The sequence below is a fragment of the Gorilla gorilla genome, chromosome 16 (genome assembly GCF_029281585.2).
Source record: "Gorilla gorilla gorilla isolate KB3781 chromosome 16, NHGRI_mGorGor1-v2.1_pri, whole genome shotgun sequence".
Lineage (NCBI taxonomy): Eukaryota > Metazoa > Chordata > Mammalia > Primates > Hominidae > Gorilla > Gorilla gorilla.
Window position 1 is genome coordinate 1,035,204 of NC_073240.2, and position 25,393 is coordinate 1,060,596.

Sequence of the window (25,393 nt, forward strand, 5' to 3'; positions counted from 1 at the left end):
TGTACAGTATATAATATATATTTGGAGAAATTTGATATTTTATGTACAGTATATAATATATTTTTGGTGAAATTTGATATTTTATGTACAGTACATAGTATATAATAGGTGGAATTTGATATTTTATGTGCAGTATATAATATATATTTGGTGAAATTTCATATTTTATGTACAGTATATATTATATATTTGTTGAAATTTGATATTTTATGTACAGTATATAGTATATATTTGGTGAAGTTTGATATTTTAAACACTGTATATTCTATATATCTGGTGATATTTGATATTTTATGTAGAGTATATAATATATATTTGGTGTACTTTCATATTTTATGTACACTATATTATATATTTGGAGAAATTTGATATTTTATGTACAGTACATAATATATATTTTGTGAAATTTGTTATTTTATGTACCGTATACAATAAACATTTGGTGAAATTTGATATTTTATGTACATTATATAATATATATTTGATTTACACTGATAATTACTTTCATATTTTATGTACAGTACTGTATATATTTGGTGAAATTTGGTATTTTCTGTATAGTGTATAATATATATTTGATAAAATTTCATATTTTATGAATTTTGATGTTTTATGTACAGTATATAACATATATTTGGGGTACTTTTATATTTTATATACAGTTTACAGTATATATTTGGTGAAATTTGATATTTTATGTACAGTATATAATATATATTCGGTGAAATTTGATATTTTATGTACGGTATATAATATATATTTGGCGAAATTTGATATTTAATGTACAGTACATAATATACATTTCGTGAAATTTGATATTTTATGTACAGCATATAATATATATTTGGTGTAATTTGATATTTTATGTACAGTATATAATATGTATTTGTTGCATTTTGACATTTTCTGTACATTATATAATATACATTTGGTGTAGTTTTATATTTTATGTACATTATATAGTATATATTTGGTGAAATTTGATATTTTATCTACAGTATATTATATATTTCAAGAAATTTGATATTTTATGTACAGTACATAATATATGCTTTTTGAAATTTAATATTTTATGTACAGTATATAATATATATTTGGTGAAGTTTGATATTTTATGAAATTTGATGTTTTATGAAATTTCATATTGTATGTACATTATATAATATATATTTGATTTACTTTGATATTTGCTTTCATATTTTATGTACAGTATATGATATATATTTGGTGTAGTTTGATATTTTATGTGCAGTTTATAAAATATATTGGGTAAAATTTGATATTTTATGAAATTGCATATTTTATGTACAGTATATAATATATATTTGGTGTACTTTTATATTTTATATACAGTTTACAGTATATATTTGGTGAAATTTGATATTTTATGTACGGTATATAATATATATTTGGCAAAATTTGATATTTTATGTACAGTACATAATATATATTTCGTGAAATTTGATATTTTCTCTACAGCATATAATATATATTTGGTGAAATTTGATATTTTATGTACAGTATATAATATGTATTGGTTGCATTTTGACATTTTATGTAATTTATATAAAATATATTTGGTGCAGTTTTATATTTTATGTACAGTATATAGTATATATTTGGTGAAATTTTATATTTAATGTACAGTATATTATATATTTGGAGAAATTTTATATTTTATGTACAGTTCATAATACATATTTTGTGAAATTTGATATTTTATGTACTGAATATAATATATATTTGTTGAAATTTGATATTTTATGAAATTGAATATTTCATGTACAGTATATAATATATATTTGGTGTACTTTTATATTTTATATACTGTTTACAGTATATATTTGGTGAAATTCGATATTTTATGTACAGTGTATAATATATATTTGGTGTAGTTTTATATTTTATGTACAGTATATAGTATGTATTTGGTTAAATTTGATATTTTATGTACAGTATATGATATATATTTGGTGAAGTTTGATATTTTATATACAGTATATAGTATATATTTCTTGAAATTTGGTAATTTATGTAGAGTATATAATATATATTTTGTGTACTTTCATATTTTATGTACAGTATTTTATATATTTGGTTAAATTTGATATTTTATGTACAGTATATAATATATGTTTGGTGAAATTTGATATGTTATGAAATTTTTTTTTTTATGAAATTTGATATTTTATGTACATTATATAATATATATTTGATTTACTTTGATATTTACTTTCATATTTTATGTACAGTAATTTATATATTTGGTGAAATTTCATATTCTATGTACAGTATATAATATATATTTGGCGAAATTTGATATTTTATGTACAGTACTTTATATATATTTTGTGAAATTTGACATTTTATGTACAGTAAATAATAAAAATTTGGTGAAATTTGATGTTTTATGTACAGTATGTAATATATATTTGGTGAAGTTTGATGTTTTATGTACAGAATATTATATATTTCGTGAAGTTTCATATTTAATGTACAGTATATATATATTTGGTGAAATTTGGTATTTTAAGTTCTGTATATAATATGTATTTGTTGCATTTTGACGTTTTTTGTACAGTATAAAATATATATTTGGTGTAGTTTTATATTTTATATATAGTATATAGTTTATATTTGGTGAAATTTGATATTTTAGGTGCAGTATATAATATATATTTGGTGAAATTTCATATTTTATATACAGTATATGATATATATTTGTTATACTTTTATATTTTATGCACAGTATATAATATATATTTGGTGTACTTTGATATTTTATATACAGTGTATAATATATACGTGTTGAAATTTAATATTTTATGTACAGTATATAGTATACATTTGGTGAAGTTTGATATTTTATCTATAGTATATGATATGTATTCGTTATACTTTTCTATTTTACGTACAGTATATAATACTTATTTGCTGAAATTTGATATTTTATGTACAGTATATAATATATATTTGGTGTAATTTGATATATTATGTACAGTATATAATATATATTTGGAGAAATTTGATATTTTATGTACAGTATATAATATATATTTGTTGAAATGTGATATTTTATGTACAGTATATAGTATATATTTGGTGAAGTTTGATATTTTATTTAGAGTATATAATATTTATTTGGTATACTTTGATATTTTATGTACAGTATATAATATATATTGGGTTTACTTTGAAATTTTATGTACAGTATATATTTTTGATTTACTTTGATATTTTATGTACGGTATATAAAATATATTTGGTGAAATTTGACATTTTATGTACAGTATATCATATATATTTGGTGAAATTTGATATTTTATGTGCAGAATCTCATATATATTTGATGTCCTTTCATATTTTATGCACAGTATATAATATATATTTGGTGAAATTTGATATTTTGTGTACAGTATATAAAATATATTTGGTCAAATTTGATATTTTATGTGCAGTACATAATATATATTTTGGGAAATTCGATATTTTATGTGCAGTATATAATATATATGGTGAAATTTGATAGGTTTTGTATAGCATATAATATATATTTGGTGAAATTTGTTATTTTATGTACAGTATATAATATATACTTGGTGAAATTTGATATTTTTGGTACAGAATATAATATATATTTGGTGTACTTTTATATTTTATATAGAGTATAAAATATATATTTGGTTAAATTTGATACTTTATGTACAGTATAAAATATATATCTGGTGAATTTTGATATTTTATGTGCAGTATATAATATATATTTGGTGAAATTTGATATTTTATATACAGTATATAGTATATATTTGGTGTACTTTCATATTTTATGTGCAGTATATTATATATTTGGTGAAATTTGATATTTTATGTACAGTATATAATATGTATTTGGTGCACGTTCATATGTTATGTGCAGTATATAGTATATATTTGGTGAAATTTGATATTTCATATTTGGTGAAATTTCATATTTTATGTAGAGTATATAACATATATTTGGTGTACTTTCATATTTTATGTACAGAATATAATATATATTTGGTGAAATTTGATTTTTTATGTACAGTATGTCATATATATTTGGTGAAATTTGATATTTTATGTGCAGTATCTCATATATATTTGATGTCCTTTCATATTTTATGCACAGTATGTAATATATATTTAGTCAACTTTGATATTTTGTGTACAGTATATAATATATATTTGGAGTAGTTTGGTATTTTATGTGCAGTATGTTATATATATCTGGTGAAATTTGGTATTTTGTGTACAGTATGTAATATATACTTGGTGAAATTGGATATTTTATGTACAGTATATATTATGTATTTGGTGAAATTTGATATTTTATATACAGAACATAATATATATTTGGTGAATTTTGATATTTTATGTACAGTATATAATATATATTTGAGGAAATTCGATATTTTATGTACAGTATATAATATATATGGTGAAATTTGGTATGTTTTGTACAGTATATAATAGACATTTGGTGAAATTTGATATTTTATGTACAGTATATAATATATATTTGGCGAAATTTGATATTTTATGTACAGAAAATAATATGCATTTGGTGAAATTGGATATTTTATGTAGAGTATATAATATATATCTGGTGAAATTTGATATTTCATGTACAGTATATAGTATATATTTGGTGAAATTTGATATTTTATGTACCGAATATAATATATATTTTGTGTACTTTCATATTTTATGTACAATACATTATATATTTGGTGAAATTTGATATGTTATGAACAGTATATAATAGTTATTTCGTGAAATTTGATGTTTTGTATACAGTATATAGTATATATTTCATGAAATTTGATATTTTATGCACACTATATGATCTATATTTGGGGAAATTTGATATTTTATGTACAGTATATTATATATATTTGGTGAAATTTGATATTTTATGTACAGTATATGATATATATTTCGTGAAATTTGATATTTTACATACAGTAAATCAGATATATTTGGTGTACTTTCATATTTTATGTACAGAATATAATATACATTTGGTGAAATTTGATATTTTATGTACACTACATAATATATATTTGGTGAAATTTGATATTTTATGTACACTATATAATATATATGGGGAAATTTCATATGTTTTGTACAGTATGTAATATATATTTGGTGAAACTTTATATTTTAAGTACAGTATATAATATATATTTGGTGAAATTTGATATTTTATGTACAGAATATAATATACATTTGTTGTACTTTTATATTTTATATACGGTATACAATATATATTTGGTGAAATTTGATATTTTATGTACAGTATATAATATATATTTGGTGAAATTTGATATTTTATGTACAGTATGTAATATATATTTGGTGAAATTTGATATTTTATGTGCAGTATAGAGTATATTTCTGGTGAAGTTTGATATTTTATCTACTGTATATAATATTTATTTGGTATACTTTGATACTTTATCTACAGTATTTAATATATATTTGGTGAAATTTGCTATTTTATGAACGCTATATGATACATATTTGGTGAAATTTGACATTTTATGTTTAGTACATAGTATATATTTGGTGAAATTCGATATTTTATGAAGAGAATATAATATATACTTTGTGAAATTTCATATTTTATGTACAGTATGTAATATATATTTGGTGAAATTGGATATTTTATGTACAGTATATAATATATATTTGGGGAAATTTGATATTTTATTTACAGTATATAATATATATTGTGAAATTTGATATTTTATGTGCAGTATATAATATATATTAGGTGAAACTTTATATTTGATGTGCAGTATGTAATATATATTTGGTGAAATTTTATATTTTTTGTACAGTATGTAATATATATTTGGTGTACTTTCATATTTTATTTACAGTATAAAATATATATTAGGTGTAGTTTGATATTTTAAATGCAGTATATAGTATATTTTTGGTGTATTTTGATGATTTATGTACAGTATATAATATATATTTGGTGTATTTTGATATTTTTTGTACAGTATATAATATATATTTGGTGAAATTGATATTTTATGTAGAGTATATAATATATATTTGGTGTACTTTGATATTTTATGTACAGTATATAATACATATTTGGTGAAATTTGATATTTTATGTACAGCACATCATTTACATTTGGTGAAATTTGATATTTTATGTTCAGTATCTCATATATATTGGATGTAGTTTCATATTTTATGCACAGTATCTAATATATATTTGGTGTACTTTGACATTTTGTGAAAAGTATATAATATATATTTAGTGAAATTTGATATTTTATGTACAGTATATAACACATATTTTGGGGAAATTCGATATTTTTTGTGCAGTATATAATATATATGGTGAAATTTGATATATTTTGTACAGTTTATAATATATATTTGTTGAAATTTGATATTTTAAGTACTGTATACAATATATATTTCGTGAAATTTGATATTTTATGTACAGTATATAATATATATTTGGTGTAATTTGATATTTTATGTGCAGCATATAATATATATTTGGTGAAATTTGATATTTTACTTACGGTATATAAAATATATTTGGTGATAATTGATATTTTATGTACAGTACATAATATATATTTCTTGAAATTTCATATTTTATGTACAGTACATAGTATGTATTTGGATAAGTTTGATATTTTATCTACAGATTATGATACATATTTGCTATACTTTTATATTTTAAGTACAGTATATAATATATATTTGGTGAAGTTTCATATTTAATATACAGTATATAATATATATTTGGTGAAATTTGTTATTTTATGTACAGTACATAATATGTATTTGTTGCTTTTTGATATTTTATGTACATTATATAATGTATATTTTGTGTAGTTTTCTATTTTATGGACAGTGTATAGTACCCATTTGGTGAAATTTGATATTTTATGTACAGTATATGATATATATTTGGTGAAGTTTGATATTTTATATAGAGTATATAGTATATATTTGGTGAAATTTGATATTTTATGTAGAGTATGTAATATATATTTGTTGTACTTTCATATTTTATGTACAGTATATTATACATTTGGAGAAATTTTATATTTTATGTACAGTTCATAATACATATTTTGTGAAATTTGATATTTTATGTACAGTATATAATACATATTTGGTGAAATTTGATATTTTATGTACTGAATATAATATATATTTGGTGAAATTTGATATTTTATGAAATTGAATATTTCATGTACAGTATATAATATATATTTGGTGTACTTTTATATTTTATATACAGTTTACAGTATATATTTGGTGAAATTCGATATTTTATGTACAGTGTATAATATATATTTGGTGTAGTTTTATATTTTATGTACAGTATATAGTATGTATTTGGTTAAATTTGATATTTTATGTACAGTATATGATATATATTTGGTGAAGTTTGATATTTTATACACAGTATATAGTATATATTTCTTGAAATTTGGTAATTTATGTAGAGTATATAATATATATTTTGTGTACTTTCATATTTTATGTACAGTATTTTATATATTTGGTTAAATTTGATATTTTATGTACAGTATATAGTATATGTTTGGTGAAATTTGATATGTTATGAAATTTTTTTTTTATGAAATTTGATATTTTATGTACATTATATAATATATATTTGATTTACTTTGATATTTACTTTCATATTTTATGTACAGTAATTTATATATTTGGTGAAATTTCATATTCTATGTACAGTATATAATATATATTTGGCGAAATTTGATATTTTATGTACAGTACTTTATATATATTTTGTGAAATTTGACATTTTATGTACAGTAAATAATAAAAATTTGGTGAAATTTGATGTTTTATGTACAGTATGTAATATATATTTGGTGAAGTTTGATATTTTATGTACAGAATATTATATATTTCGTGAAGTTTCATATTTAACGTACAGTATATATATATTTGGTGAAATTTGGTATTTTATGTTCTGAATATAATATGTATTTGTTGCATTTTGACGTTTTTTGTACAGTATAAAATATATATTTGGTGTAGTTTTATATTTTATATATAGTATATAGTTTATATTTGGTGAAATTTGATATTTTAGGTACAGTATATAATATATATTTGGTGAAATTTCATATTTTATATATAGTATATGATATATATTTGTTATACTTTTATATTTTATGCACAGTATATAATATATATTTGGTGTACTTTGATATTTTATATACAGTGTATAATATATACGTGTTGAAATTTGATATTTTATGTACAGTATATAGTATACATTTGGTGAAGTTTGATATTTTATCTACAGTATATGATATGTATTCGTTATACTTTTCTATTTTACGTACAGTATATAATACTTATTTGCTGAAATTTGATATTTTATGTACAGTATATAATATATATTTGGTGTAATTTGATATATTATGTACAGTATATAATATATATTTGGAGAAATTTGATATTTTATGTACAATATATAATATACATTTTATTTACTTTAATATTTACTTTCATATTTTATGTACAGTATAGTATATATTTGGTGAAATTTGATATTTTATGTACAGTATATATTATATATTTGGTGAAATTTGATATTTTATGTACAGTATATAATACTTATTTGGTGAAGTTTGATATTTTATGTACAGTGTATTATATATTTGGTGAAGTTTCATATTTATTATACAGTATATAATATATATTTGGTGAAATTTGTTATTTTATGTACAGTACATAATATGTATTTGTTGCATTTTGATATTTTATGTCCATTATATAATATATATTTGGTGTAGTTTTATATTTTATGTACAGTGTATAGTACCTATTTGGTGAAATTTGATATTTTATGTACAGTATATGTTATATATTTGGTGAAGTTTGGTATTTTATATAGAGTATATAGTACATATTTGGTGAAATTTGATATTTTATGTAGAGTATGTAATATATATTTGTTGTACTTTCATATTTTATGTACAGTATATTATATATTTGGAGAAATTTGATGTTTCATGTACAGTACATATTATATATTTCGTGAAATTTGATATTTTTTGTACAGTATATATTATATATTTGTTGAAATATGATATTTTGTGTACGGTATATAATATATATTTGGTGAAATTTGATATTTTATGTACAATATATAATTTATATTTGATTTACTTTGATATTTACTTTCATATTTTATGTACAGTATAGTATATATTTGGTGAAATTTGATATTTTATGAACAGTGTATAATATATATTTGGTGAAATTTCATATGTTATGAAATTTGATATTTTATGTATGGTATATAATATATATTTGTCGAAATTTGATATTTTATGTACAGTACATAATATATATTGTGTGAAATTTGATATTTTATGTACAGTATATAATATATATTTGATTTACTTTGTTATTACTTTCATATTTTATGTACAGTATGTTATATATTTGATGAAATTTGATATTCTATGTACAGTATATAATATATATCTGGTGAAATTTGATATGTTATGAAATTTGATATTTTATGTACATTATATAGTATATATTTGTTGAAATTTGATATTTTATGTACAGTAAGTGGTATATATTTGGTGAAGTTTGATATTTTATCTACAGTATATAATATATATTTGCTATACTTTTACATTTTATGTACAGTATATAATATATATTTGGTGTACTTTGATGTTTTATATACAGTTTACAGTATATATTTGGTGAAATTTGATATTTTATGTACAGTATATAATATATATTTGGTGAAATTTGATATTTTATGTACGGTATAAAATATATATTTGGCGAAATTTGATATTTTATGTACAGTACATAATACATATTTCGTGAAATTTGATATTTTATGTACAATATAGTATATATTTGGTGAAATTTGATATTTTATGTACAATATATAATCTACATTTTATTTACTTTAATATTTACTTTCATATTTTATGTGCAGTATAGTATATATTTGGTGAAATTTGATATTTTATGTACAGTATATAATAGATATTTGGTGAAATTTGATATTTTATGTACAGTATATAATACATATTTGGTGAAGTTTGATATTTTATGTACAGTGTATTATATATTTGGTGAAGTTTCATATTTAATATACAGTATATAATATATATTTGGTGAAATTTTTTATTTTATGTACAGTACATAATATGTATTTTTTTCATTTTGATATTTTATGTCCATTATATAATATATATTTGGTGTAGTTTTATATTTTATGTACAGTGTATAGTACCTATTTGGTGAAATTTCATATTTTATTTACAGTATATGGTATATATTTGGTGAAGTTTGGTATTTTATATAGAGTATATAGTACATATTTGGTGAAATTTGATATTTTATGTAGAGTATGTAATATATATTTGTTGTACTTTCATATTTTATGTACAGTATATTATATATTTGGAGAAATTTGATGTTTCATGTACAGTACATAATATATATTTCGTGAAATTTTTTATTTTATGTACAGTATATATTATATATTTGGTGAAATATGATATTTTATATACAATATAGTATATATTTGGTGAAATTTGATATTTTATGTACAATATATAATATATATTTTATTTACTTTAATATTTACTTTCATATTTTATGTACAGTATAGTATATATTTGGTGAAATTTGATATTTTATGTACAGTATATAATATATATTTGGTGAAATTTGATATTTTATGTACAGTATATAATACATATTTGGTGAAGTTTGATATTTTATGTACAGTGTATTATATATTTGGTGAAGTTTCATATTTAATATACAGTATATAATATATATTTGGTGAAATTTGTTATTTTATGTACAGTACATAATATGTATTTGTTGCATTTTGATATTTTATGTCCATTATATAATATATATTTGGTGTAGTTTTATATTTTATGTACAGTGTATAGTACGTATTTGCTGAAATTTGATATTTTATGTACAGTATATGGTATATATTTGGTGAAGTTTGGTATTTTATATAGAGTATATAGTACATATTAGGTGAAATTTGATATTTTATGTAGAGTATGTAATATATATTTGTTGTACTTTCATATTTTATGTACAGTATATTATATATTTGGAGAAATTTGATGTTTCATGTACTGTAAATAATATATATTTCGTGAAATTTGATATTTTATGTACAGTATATATTATATATTTGGTGAAATATGATATTTTCTGTACTGTATATAATATATATTTGGTGAAATTTGATATTTTATGTACAATATATAATTTATATTTGATTTACTTTGATATTTACTTTCATATTTTATGTACAGTATTGTATATATTTGGTGAAACTTGATATTTTATGAACAGCGTATAATATATATTTGGTGAAATTTCATATGTTATGAAATTTGATATTTTATGTATGGTATATAATATATATTTGTCGAAATTTGATATTTTATGTACAGTACATAATATATATTGTGTGAAATTTGATATTTTATGTACAGTATAAAATACATATTTGATTTACTTTGTTATTACTTTCATATTTTATGTACAGTATATTATATATTTGATGAAATTTGATATTCTATGTACAGTATATAATATATATCTGGTGAAATTTGATAAGTTATGAAATTTGATATTTTATGTACATTATATAGTATATATTTGTTGAAATTTGATATTTTATGTACAGTAAGTGGTATATATTTGGTGAAGTTTGATATTTTATGTACAGTATATAATATATATTTGCTATACTTTTACATTTTATGTACAGTATATAATATATATTTGGTGTACTTTTATATTTTATATACAGTTTACAGTATATATTTGGTGAAACTTGATATTTTATGTACAGTATATAATATATATTTGGTGAAATTTGATATTTTATGTACAGTATAAAATATATATTTGGCGAAATTTGATATTTTATGTACAGTACATAATATATATTTCGTGAAATTTGATATTTTATGTACAATATAGTATATATTTGGTGAAATTTGATATTTTATGTACAATATAGTATACATTTTATTTACTTTAATATTTACTTTCATATTTTATGTGCAGTATAGTATATATTTGGTGAAATTTGATATTTTATGTACAGTATATAATATATATTTGGTGAAATTTGATATTTTATGTACAGTATATAATACATATTTGGTGAAGTTTGATATTTTATGTACAGTGTATTATATATTTGGTGAAGTTTCACATTTAATATACAGTATATAATATATATTTGGTGAAATTTTTTATTTTATGTACAGTACATAATATGTATTTGTTGCATTTTGATATTTTATGTCCATTATATAATATATATTTGGTGTAGTTTTATATTTTATGTACAGTGTATAGTACCTATTTGGTGAAATTTGATATTTTATTTACAGTATATGGTATATATTTGGTGAAGTTTGGTTTTTTATATAGAGTATATAGTACATATTTGGTGAAATTTGATATTTTATGTAGAGTATGTAATATATATTTGTTGTACTTTCATATTTTATGTACAGTATATTATATATTTGGAGAAATTTGATGTTTCATGTACAGTACATAATATATATTTAGAGAAATTTGATATTTTATGTACAGTATATATTATATATTTGGTGAAATATGATATTTTGTGTACAGTATATAATATATATTTGGTGAAATTTGATATTTTATGTATAATATATAATTTATATTTGATTTACTTTGATATTTACTTTCATATTTTATGTACAGTATAGTATATATTTGGTGAAATTTGATATTTTATGAACAGTGTAAAATATATATTTGGTGAAATTTCATATGTTATGAAATTTGATATTTTATGTATGGTATATAATATATATTTGTCGAAATTTGATATTTTATGTACAGTACATAATATATATTGTGTGAAATTTGATATTTTATGTACAGTATATAATATATATTTGATTTACTTTGTTATTACTTTCATATTTTATGTACAGTATGTTATATATTTGATGAAATTTGATATTCTATGTACAGTATATAATATATATCTGGTGAAATTTGATATGTTATGAAATTTGATATTTTATGTACATTATATAGTATATATTTGTTGAAATTTGATATTTTATGTACAGTAAGTGGTATATATTTGGTGAAGTTTGATATTTATCTACAGTATATAATATATATTTGCTATACTTTTACATTTTATGTACAGTATATAATATATATTTGGTGTACTTTGATATTTTATATACAGTTTACAGTATATATTTGGTGAAATTTGATATTTTATGTACAGTATATAATATATATTTGGTGTAGTTTTATATTTTATGTAAAGTATATAGTATATATTTGGTGAAATTTGATATTTTACGTACAGTATATAATATATATTTGGTTAAGTTTGATATTTTATGTACGGTATTTAATATATATTTGGTGAAATTTGATATGTTATGAAATTTGATATTTTATGAAATTTCATATTTTATGAACAGTATATAATATATATTTGATTTACTTTGATACTTATTTTCATATTTTATGTACAGTATGTTATATATTTGGTGAAATTTGATATTCTATGTACAGAATATAATATATATTTGGTGAAATTTGATATGTTATGAAATTTGATATTTTATGTACAGTATATTGTATATAATATATATTTGTTGAAATTTGATATTTTATGTACAGCATGTTGTATATATTTGGTGAAGTTTGATATTTTATCTGCAGTATATAATATATATTTGCCATAATTTTTCATTTTATGTACAGTATGTAATATATATGGTGTACTTTGATATTTTATGTACAGTATATTATATATACTTGATGAAATTTGATATTTTATGTACATTATATAATATATCTTTGATTTACATTGATATTTACTTTTATATTTTATGTACAGTAGAGTATATATTTTTTGAAATTTGATATTTTGTGTACAGTATATAATATATATTTGGCAAAATTTGATATTTCATGAAATTGGATATTTCATGTACAGTATATAATATATATTTGGTGTAATTTCATATTTTATGCACAGTATATAATATATATTCGGTGAAATTTGATATTTTCTCTACAGTATATAATATATATTTCGTGAAATTTGATATTTTATGTACACTAGATAATATGTAATTGGTGGACTTTGATATTTTATGTAGAGTATATAATATATATTTCGTGAAATTTGATATTTTCTGTACAGTATATAATATATATTTTGTGAAATTTGATATTTTATGTACAGTATATTATATATATTTTGTGTACTTTCATATTTTATGTACAGTATATAATATATTTGATGAAATTTGATATTTTATGTACAGTATATAATATATATTTGGTGAAATTTGATATTTTCTCTACAGTATATAATACATATTTGGTGAAATTTGATTTTTTATGTACAGTATTTAATATATATTTGGTGTACTTTCATATTTTATGTACAGTACATAATATATATTTGGTGTACTTTAATTTTTTATGTACAGTATACAATATACATTTGGTGTAATTTCATATTTTATGTACAGTATATAACATATGTGATGAAATTTGATATTTTATGTACATTATATAATATATATTTGGTGAAATTTGATATTTTATGTACAGTATATAATATATTTTTTTTGAAATTTGATATTTTATGTACAGTAGAAAATATATATTTGGTGGACTTTGATATTTTATGTAGAGTATATAATATATATTTGGTGAAATTTGATATTTTATGTACAGTATATAATATATATTTGGTGTACTTTCATATTTTATGTACAGTATATAATATATATTTGGTGTACTTTCATATTTTATGTACAGTGTATAATATATATTTGGTGTAATTTCATATTTTATGTACAGTATATTATATATTTGATGAAATTTGAAATTTTATGTACAGTATATAATATATATTTAGAGAAATTTGATATTTTATGTACAGTATATAATATATATTTGGTGAAATTTGATATTTTATGTACAGTAGATAATATATATTTGGTGTTCTTTCATATTTTATGTTCAGTATATAATATATATTTGGTGTAATTTCTTGTTTTATGTACAGTATATAATATATTTGATGAAATTTGATATTTCATGTACAGTATATAATATATATTTGGAGAAATTTGATATTTTATGTACAGTTGAAAATATATATTTGGTGGACTTTGATATTTTATGTAGAGTATATAATATATACTTGGTGAAATTTGCTATTTTATGTACAGTATACAATATATATTTGGTGTACTTTCATATTGTATGTTCAGTACATAATATATATTTGGTGTACTTTAATTTTTTATGTACAGTATACAATATATATTTGGTGTAATTTCATATTTTATGTACAGTACATAATATATTTGATGAAATTTCATATTTTATGTACAGTATATAATATATATTTGGTGAAATTTGATATTTAATGTACAGTATATAATACATATTTTTTGAAATTTGATATTTTATGTACAGTAGAAAATATATATTTGGTGGACTTTGATATTTTATGTAGAGTATATAATATATATTTGGTGAAATTTGCTATTTTATGTACAGTAAATAATATATATTTTTGAAATTTGATAGTTAATGTACAGTAGAAAATATATATTTGGTGGACTTTGATATTTTATGTAGAGTATATAATATACATTTGGTGAAATTTGATATTTTATGTACAGCATATAATATATATTTGGAGTACTTTCATATTTTATGTACAGTATATAATATATATGTGGTGTACTTTCATATTTTATGTACAGTATATAATATATATTTGGTGTAATTTCATATTTTATGTACAGTATATAATATATTTGATGAAATTTGATATTTTATATACAGTATATAATATATATTTAGAGAAATTTGATATTTTATGTACAGTATATAATATATATTTGGTGAAATTTGATATTTTATGTACGGTAGATAATATATATTTGGTGTACTTTCATATTTTATGTTCAGTATATAATATATATTTGGTGTAATTTCGTGTTTTATGTACAGTATATAATATATTTGATGAAATTTGATATTTCATGTACAGTATATAATAAATATTTGCAGAAATTTGAGATTTTATGTACAGTAGAAAATATATATTGGGTGGACTTTGATATTTTATGTAGAGTATATAATATATATTTGGTGAAATTTGCTATTTTATGTACAGCATATAATATATATTTGGTGTACTTTCATATTTTATGTACAGTATATCATATATATTTGGTGTACTTTCATATTTTATGTACAGTATATAATATATATTTGGTGTAATTTCATGTTTTTTGTACAGTATATAATATATTTGATGAAATTTGGTATTTTATGTACAGTATATAATATATATTTGGTGAAATTTGATATTTTATGTAAAGTAGATAATATATATTTGGTGGACATTGATATTTTATGTAGAGTATATTATATATTTGGTGGACTTTGATATTTTATGTGGAGTATACAATATATATTTGGTGAAATTTGATTTTTTATGTACAGTATTTAATATATATTTGGTGTACTTTCATATTTTATGTACAGTACATAATATATATTTGGTGTACTTTAATTTTTTATGTACAGTATACAATATACATTTGGTGTAATTTCATATTTTATGTACAGTATATAACATATGTGATGAAATTTGATATTTTATGCACAGTATATAATATATATTTTGTGAAATTTGATATATTATATACAGTGTATAATATATTTGGTGTACTTTCATATTTTATGTACAGTATATAATATATATTTGGTGTAGTTTCATATTTTATGTACAGTATGTAATATATATTTGATGTACTTTCATATTTTATGTACATTATATAATATATGTGATGAAATTTGATATTTTACGAACAGTATATAGTATATATTTCGTGAAATTTGATATTTTATGTACGGTATATAATACATATTTGGTGAAATTTGATATTTTATGTACAGTAGATAAAATATATTTGGTGGACTTTTATATTTTATGTAGAGTATATAATATATATTTGGTGAAATTTGATATTTTATGTACAGTATTTAATATATATTTGGTGTACTTTCATGTTTTATGTACAGTATATAATATATATTTGGTGTACTTTCATTTTTTATGTACAGTATACAATATATATTTGGTGCAATTTCATATATTATGTACAGTATGTAATATATTTGATGAAATTCGATATTTTATGTACAGTATATAATATATATTTGGTGAAATTTGATATTTTATGTACAGTATATAATATATATTTTTTGAAATTTGATATTTTATTTACAGTAGAAAATATATATTTGGTGGACTTTGATATTTTATGTAGAGTATATAATATATATTTGGTGAAATTTGCTATTTTATGTACAGCATATAATATATATTTGGTGTACTTTCATATTTTATGTACAGTATATCATATATATTCGGTGTACTTTCATATTTTATGTACAGTATATAATATATATTTGGTGTAATTTCATGTTTTATGTACAGTATACAATATATTTGTTGAAATTTGATATTTTATGTACAGTATGTAGTGCATATTTGGTGTACTTTCATATTTTAGGTGCAGTATATAATATATATTTGGTGTAATTTCATATTCTATGTACAGTATACAATATATTTGATGAAATTTGTTATTTTATGTACTGTATATAATATATATTTCGTGAAATTTGATATTTTATGCACAGTATATAATATATATTTTGTGAAATTTGATATATTATATACAGTGTATAATATATATTTGGTGTACTTTCATATTTTATGTACAGTATATAATATACATTTGATGTACTTTCATATTTTATGTACAGTATATAATATATATTTGGTGTAGTTTCATATTTTATGTACAGTATATAATATATATTTTTTGAAATTTGATATTTTATTTACAGTAGAAAATATATATTTGGTGGACTTTGATATTTTATGTAGAGTATATAATATATATTTGGTGAAATTTGCTATTTTATGTACAGCATATAACATATATTTGGGGTACTTTCATATTTTATGTACAGTATGTAATATATATTTGGTGTACTTTCATATTTTATGTACAGTGTATAATATATATTTGGTGTAATTTCATATTTTATGTACAGCATATTATATATTTGATGAAATTTGATATTTTATGTACAGTATATAATATATATTTAGAGAAATTTGATATTTTATGTACAGTATATAATATATATTTGCTGAAATTTGATATTTTATGTACAGTAGATAATATATATTTGGTGGACATTGATATTTTATGTAGAGTATATAATATATATTTGGTGAAATTTGATATTTTATGTACAGCATATAATATATATTTGGTGTACTTTCATATTTTATGTACAGTATATCATATATATTCGGTGTACTTTCATATTTTATGTACAGTATATGATATATATTTGGTGTAATTTCATGTTTTATGTACAGTATATAATATATTTGTTGAAATTTGATATTTTATTTACAGTATATAATATATATTTGGAGAAATTTGATATTTTATGTAAAGTATATAATATATATTTGGTGAAATTTGATATTTTATGTACAGTAGATAATATATATTTGGTGGACATTGATATTTTATGTAGAGTTTATAATATATATTTGGTGAAATTTGATATTTTATGTAGAGTATATCATATATATTTGGTGTTCTTTCATATTTTATGTACAGTTTATAATATATATTTGGTGTAATTTCATATTGCATGTACAGTATATAATATATTTGATGAAATTTGATATTTTTTGTACTGAATATAATATATATTTAGTGAAATTTGATATTTTATGCACAGTATATAATATATATTTTGTGAAATTTGATATATTATATACAGTGTATAATATATATTTGGTGTACTTTCATATTTTATGTACAGTATATAATATATGTGATGAAATTTGATATTTTACGTACAGTATATAGTATATATTTCGTGAAATTTGATATTTTATGTACGGTATATAATATATATTTGGTGAAATTTGATATTTTATGTACAGTAGATAAAATATATTTGGTGGACTTTGATATTTTATGTAGAGTATATAATATATATTTGGTGAAATTTGATTTTTCATGTACAGTATTTAATATATATTTGGTGTACTTTCATATTTTATGTACAGTACATAATATATATTTGGTGTACTTTAATTTTTTATGTACAGTATACAATATATATTTGGTGTAATTTCATATTTTATGTACACTATATAATATATTTGATGAAATTTGATATTTTATGTACAGTATATAATATATATTAGGTGAAATTTGATATTTTATGTACAGTATATAATATAAATTTTTTGAAATTTGATATTTTATGTACAGTAGAAAATATATATTTGGTGGACTTTGACATTTTATGTAGATTATATAATATATATTTGGTGAAATTTGCTATTTTATTTACAGCATATAATATATATTTGGTGTACTTTCATATTTTATGTACAGTATATAATATATATTTGGTGTACTTTCATATTTTATGTACAGTATATAATATATATTTGGTGTAATTTCATATTTTATGTACAGTATATAATATGTATTTAGAGAAATTTGATATTTTATGTACAGTATATAATATATATTTGGTGAAATTTGATATTTTATGTACAGTAGATAATACATGTTTGGTGGACATTGATATTTTATGTAGAGTATATAATATATATTTGGTGAAATTTGAAATTTTATGTACAGTATATAATATATACTTGGTGTACTTTCATATTTTATGTACAGTATATAATATATATTTGGTGTAATTTCATATTTTATGTACAGTATATAATATATTTGATGAAATTTGATATTTTATGTACAGTATATAATACATATTTGGAGAAATTTGATATTTTATGCACAGTATATAATATATATTCTGTGAAATTTGATATATTATATACAGTGTATAATATATTTGGTGTACTTTCATATTTTATGTACAGTATATAATATATATTTGGTGTAGTTTCATATTTTATGTACAGTATATAATATATATTTGATGTACTCTCATATTTTTTGTACAGTATATAATATATATGATGAAATTTTATATTTTACGAACAGTATATAGTATATATTTCATGAAATGTGATATTTTATGTATGGTATATAATATATATTGGTGAAATTTGATATTTTATGTACAGTAGATAAAATATATTTGGAGGACTTTGATATTTTATGTAGAGTATATAATATATATTTGGTGAAATTTGATATTTTATGTACAGTATTTAATATATATTTGGTGTACTTTCATGTTTTATGTACAGTATATAATATATATTTGGTGTACTTTCATTTTTTATGTACAGTATACAACATGTATTTGGTGCAATTTCATATTTTATGTACAGTATATAATATATTTGATGAAATTTGATATTTTATGTACAGTATATAATATACATTTGGTAAACTTTGATATTTTATGTACAGTATATAATATATATTTTTTGAAATTTGATATATTATATACAGTGTATAATATATATTTGATGTACTTTCATATTTTATTTACAGTATATAATATATGTGATGAAATTTGATATTTTACGAACAGTATATAGTATATATTTCATGAAATTTCCTATTTTATGTATGGTATATAATATATATTTGGTGAAATTTGATATTTTATGTACAGTAGATAAAATATATTTGGTGGACTTTGATATTTTTTGTAGAGTATATAATATATATTTGGTGAAATTTGATATTTTATGTACAGTATTTAATATATATTTGGTATACTTTCATGTTTTATGTACAGTCCATAATATATATTTGGTGTACTTTAATTTTTTATGTATAGTATACAATATATATTTGGTGTAATTTCATATTTTATGTACAGTATATAATATAGTTGATGAAATTTGATATTTTATGAACAGAATATAATATATATTTGGAGAAATTTGATATTTTATGTACAGTATATAATATATATTTGGTGAAATTTGATATTTTATGTACAGTAGATAATATATATTTGGTTTACATTGATATTTTATGTAGAGTATATAATATATATTTGGTGAAATTTGATATTTTATGTAGAGTATATAATATATATTTGGTGTACTTTCATATTTTATGTACAGTTTATAATATATATTTGGTGTAATTTCATATTGTATGTACAGTATATAATATATTTGATGAAATTTGATATTTTTTGTACTGAATATAATATATATTTAGTGAAATTTGATATTTTATGCACAGTATATAATATATATTTTGTGAAATTTGATATATTATATGCAGTGTATAATATATATTTGGTGTACTTTCATATTTTATGTACAGTATATAATATATATTTGGTGTAGTTTCATATTTTATGTACAGTATATAATATATATTTGATGTACTTTCATATTTTATGTACAGTATATAATATATGTGATGAAATTTGATATTTTACGTACAGTATATAGTATATATTTCATGAAATTTGATATTTTATGTACGGTATATAATATATATTTGGTGAAATTTGATATTTTATGTACAGTAGATAAAATATATTTGGTGGACTTTGATATTTTATGTAGAGTATAAAATATACATTTGGTGAAATTTGATTTTTCATGTACAGTATTTAATATATATTTGGTGTACTTTCATATTTTATGTACAGTACATAATATATATTTGGTGTACTTTAATTTTTTATGTACAGTATACAATATATATTTGGTGTAATTTCATATTTTATGTACAGTATATAATATATTTGATGAAATTTGATATTTTATGTACAGTATATAATATATATTACGTGAAATTTGATATTTTATGTACAGTATATAATGTAAATTTTTTGAAATTTGATATTTTATGTACAGTAGAAAATATATATTTGGTGGACTTTGACATTTTATGTAGAGTATATAATATATATTTGGTGAAATTTGCTATTTTATGTACAGCATATAATATATATTTGGTGTACTTTCATATTTTATGTACAGTATATAATATATATTTGGTGTACTTTCATATTTTATGTACAGCATATAATATATATTTGGTGTAATTTCATAGTTTATGTACAGTATATAATATGTATTTAGAGAAATTTGATATTTTATGTACAGTATATAATATATATTTGGTGAAATTTGATATTTTATGTACAGTAGATAATACATGTTTGGTGGACATTGATATTTTATGTAGAGTATATAATATATATTTGGTGAAATTTGAAATTTTATGTACAGTATATAATATATATTTGGTGTACTTTAATATTTTACGTACAGTATATAATATATATTTGGTGTAATTTCATATTTTATGTACAGTATATAATATATTTGATGAAATTTGATATTTTATGTAGAGTATATAATACATATTTGGAGAAATTCGATATTTTATGCACAGTATATAATATATATTTTGTGAAATTTGATATATTATATACAGTGTATAATATATTTGGTGTACTTTCATATTTTATGTACAGTATTTAATATATATTTGGTGTAGTTTCATATTTTATGTACAGTATGTAATATATATTTGATGTACTTTCATATTTTATGTACATTATATAATATATGTGATGAAATTTGATATTTTACGAACAGTATATAGTATATATTTCGTGAAATTTGATATTTTATGTACGGTATATAATACATATTTGGTGAAATTTGATATTTTATGTACAGTAGATAAAATATATTTGGTGGACTTTTATATTTTATGTAGAGTATATAATATATATTTGGTGAAATTTGATATTTTATGTACAGTATTTAATATATATTTGGTGTACTTTCATGTTTTATGTACAGTATATAATATATATTTGGTGTACTTTCATTTTTTATGTACAGTATACAATATATATTTGGTGCAATTTCATATTTTATGTACAGTATGTAATATATTTGATGAAATTCGATATTTTATGTACAGTATATAATATATATTTGGTGAAATTTGATATTTTATGTACAGTATATAATATATATTTTTTGAAATTTGATATTTTATTTACAGTAGAAAATATATATTTGGTGGACTTTGATATTTTATGTAGAGTATATAATATATATTTGGTGAAATTTGCTATTTTATGTACAGCATATAATATATATTTGGTGTACTTTCATATTTTATGTACAGTATATCATATATATTCGGTGTACTTTCATATTTTATGTACAGTATATAATATATATTTGGTGTAATTTCATGTTTTATGTACAGTATATAATATATTTGTTGAAATTTGATATTTTATGTACAGTATATAATATATATTTGGAGAAATTTGATATTTTATGTAAAGTATATAATATATATTTTGTGAAATTTGATATTTTATGTACAGTAGATAATATATATTTGGTGGACATTGACATTTTATGTAGAGTATATAATATATATTTGGTGAAATTTGATATTTTATGTACAGTATGTAGTGCATATTTGGTGTACTTTCATATTTTAGGTACAGTATATAATATATATTTGGTGTAATTTCATATTCTATGTACAGTATATAATATATTTGATGAAATTTGTTATTTTATGTACTGTATATAATATATATTTCGTGAAATTTGATATTTTATGCACAGTATATAATATATATTTTGTGAAATTTGATATATTATATACAGTGTATAATATATATTTGGTGTACTTTCATATTGTATGTACAGTATATAATATACATTTGATGTACTTTCATATTTTATGTACAGTATATAATATATATTTGGTGTAGTTTCATATTTTATGTATAGTATATAATATATATTTGATGTACTCTCATATTTCATGTACAGTATATAATATATATGATGAAATTTTATATTTTACGAACAGTATATAGTATATATTTCATGAAATGTGATATTTTATGTATGGTATATAATATATATTGGTGAAGTTTGATATTTTATGTACATTAGATAAAATATATTTGGAGGACTTTGATATTTTATGTAGAGTATATAATATATATTTGGTGAAATTTGATATTTTATGTACAGTATTTAATATATATTTGGTGTACTTTCATGTTTTATGTACAGTATATAATATATATTTGGTGTACTTTCATTTTTTATGTACAGTATACAATATGTATTTGGTGCAATTTCATATTTTATGTACAGTATATAATATATTTGATGAAATTTGATATTTTATGTACAGTATATAATATACATTTGGTAAAATTTGCTATTTTATGTACAGTATATAATATATATTTTTTGAAATTTGATATATTATATACAGTGTATAATATATATTTGATGTACTTTCATATTTTATGTACAGTATATAATATATGTGATGAAATTTGATATTTTACGAACAGTATATAGTATATATTTCATGAAATTTCATATTTTATGTATGGTATATAATATATATTTGGTGAAATTTGATATTTTATGTACAGTAGATAAAATATATTTGGTGGAATTTGATATTTTATGTAGAGTATATAATATATATTTGGTGAAATTTGATATTTTATGTACAGTATTTAATATATATTGGTGTACTTTCATGTTTTATGTACAGTACATAATATATATTTGGTGTACTTTAATTTTTTATGTATAGTATACAATATATATTTGGTGTAATTTCATATTTTATGTACAGTATATAATATAGTTGATGAAATTTGATATTTTATGTACAGAATATAATATATATTTGGAGAAATTTGATATTTTAAGTACAGTATATAATATATATTTGGTGAAATTTGATATTTTATGTACAGTAGATAATATATATTTGGTTTACATTGATATTTTATGTAGAGTATATAATATATATTTGGTGAAATTTGATATTTTATGTAGAGTATATAATATATATTTGGTGTACTTTCATATTTTATGTACAGTTTATAATATATATTTGGTGTAATTTCATGTTGTATGTACAGTATATAATATATTTGATGAAATTTGATATTTTTTGTACTGAATATAATATATATTTAGTGAAATTTGATATTATATGCACAGTATATAATATATATTTTGTGAAATTTGATATATTATATGCAGTGTATAATATATATTTGGTGTACTTTCATATTTTATGTACAGTATATAATATATATTTGGTGTAGTTTCATATTTTATGTACAGTATATAATATATATTTGATGTACTTTCATATTTTATGTACAGTATATAATATATGTGATGA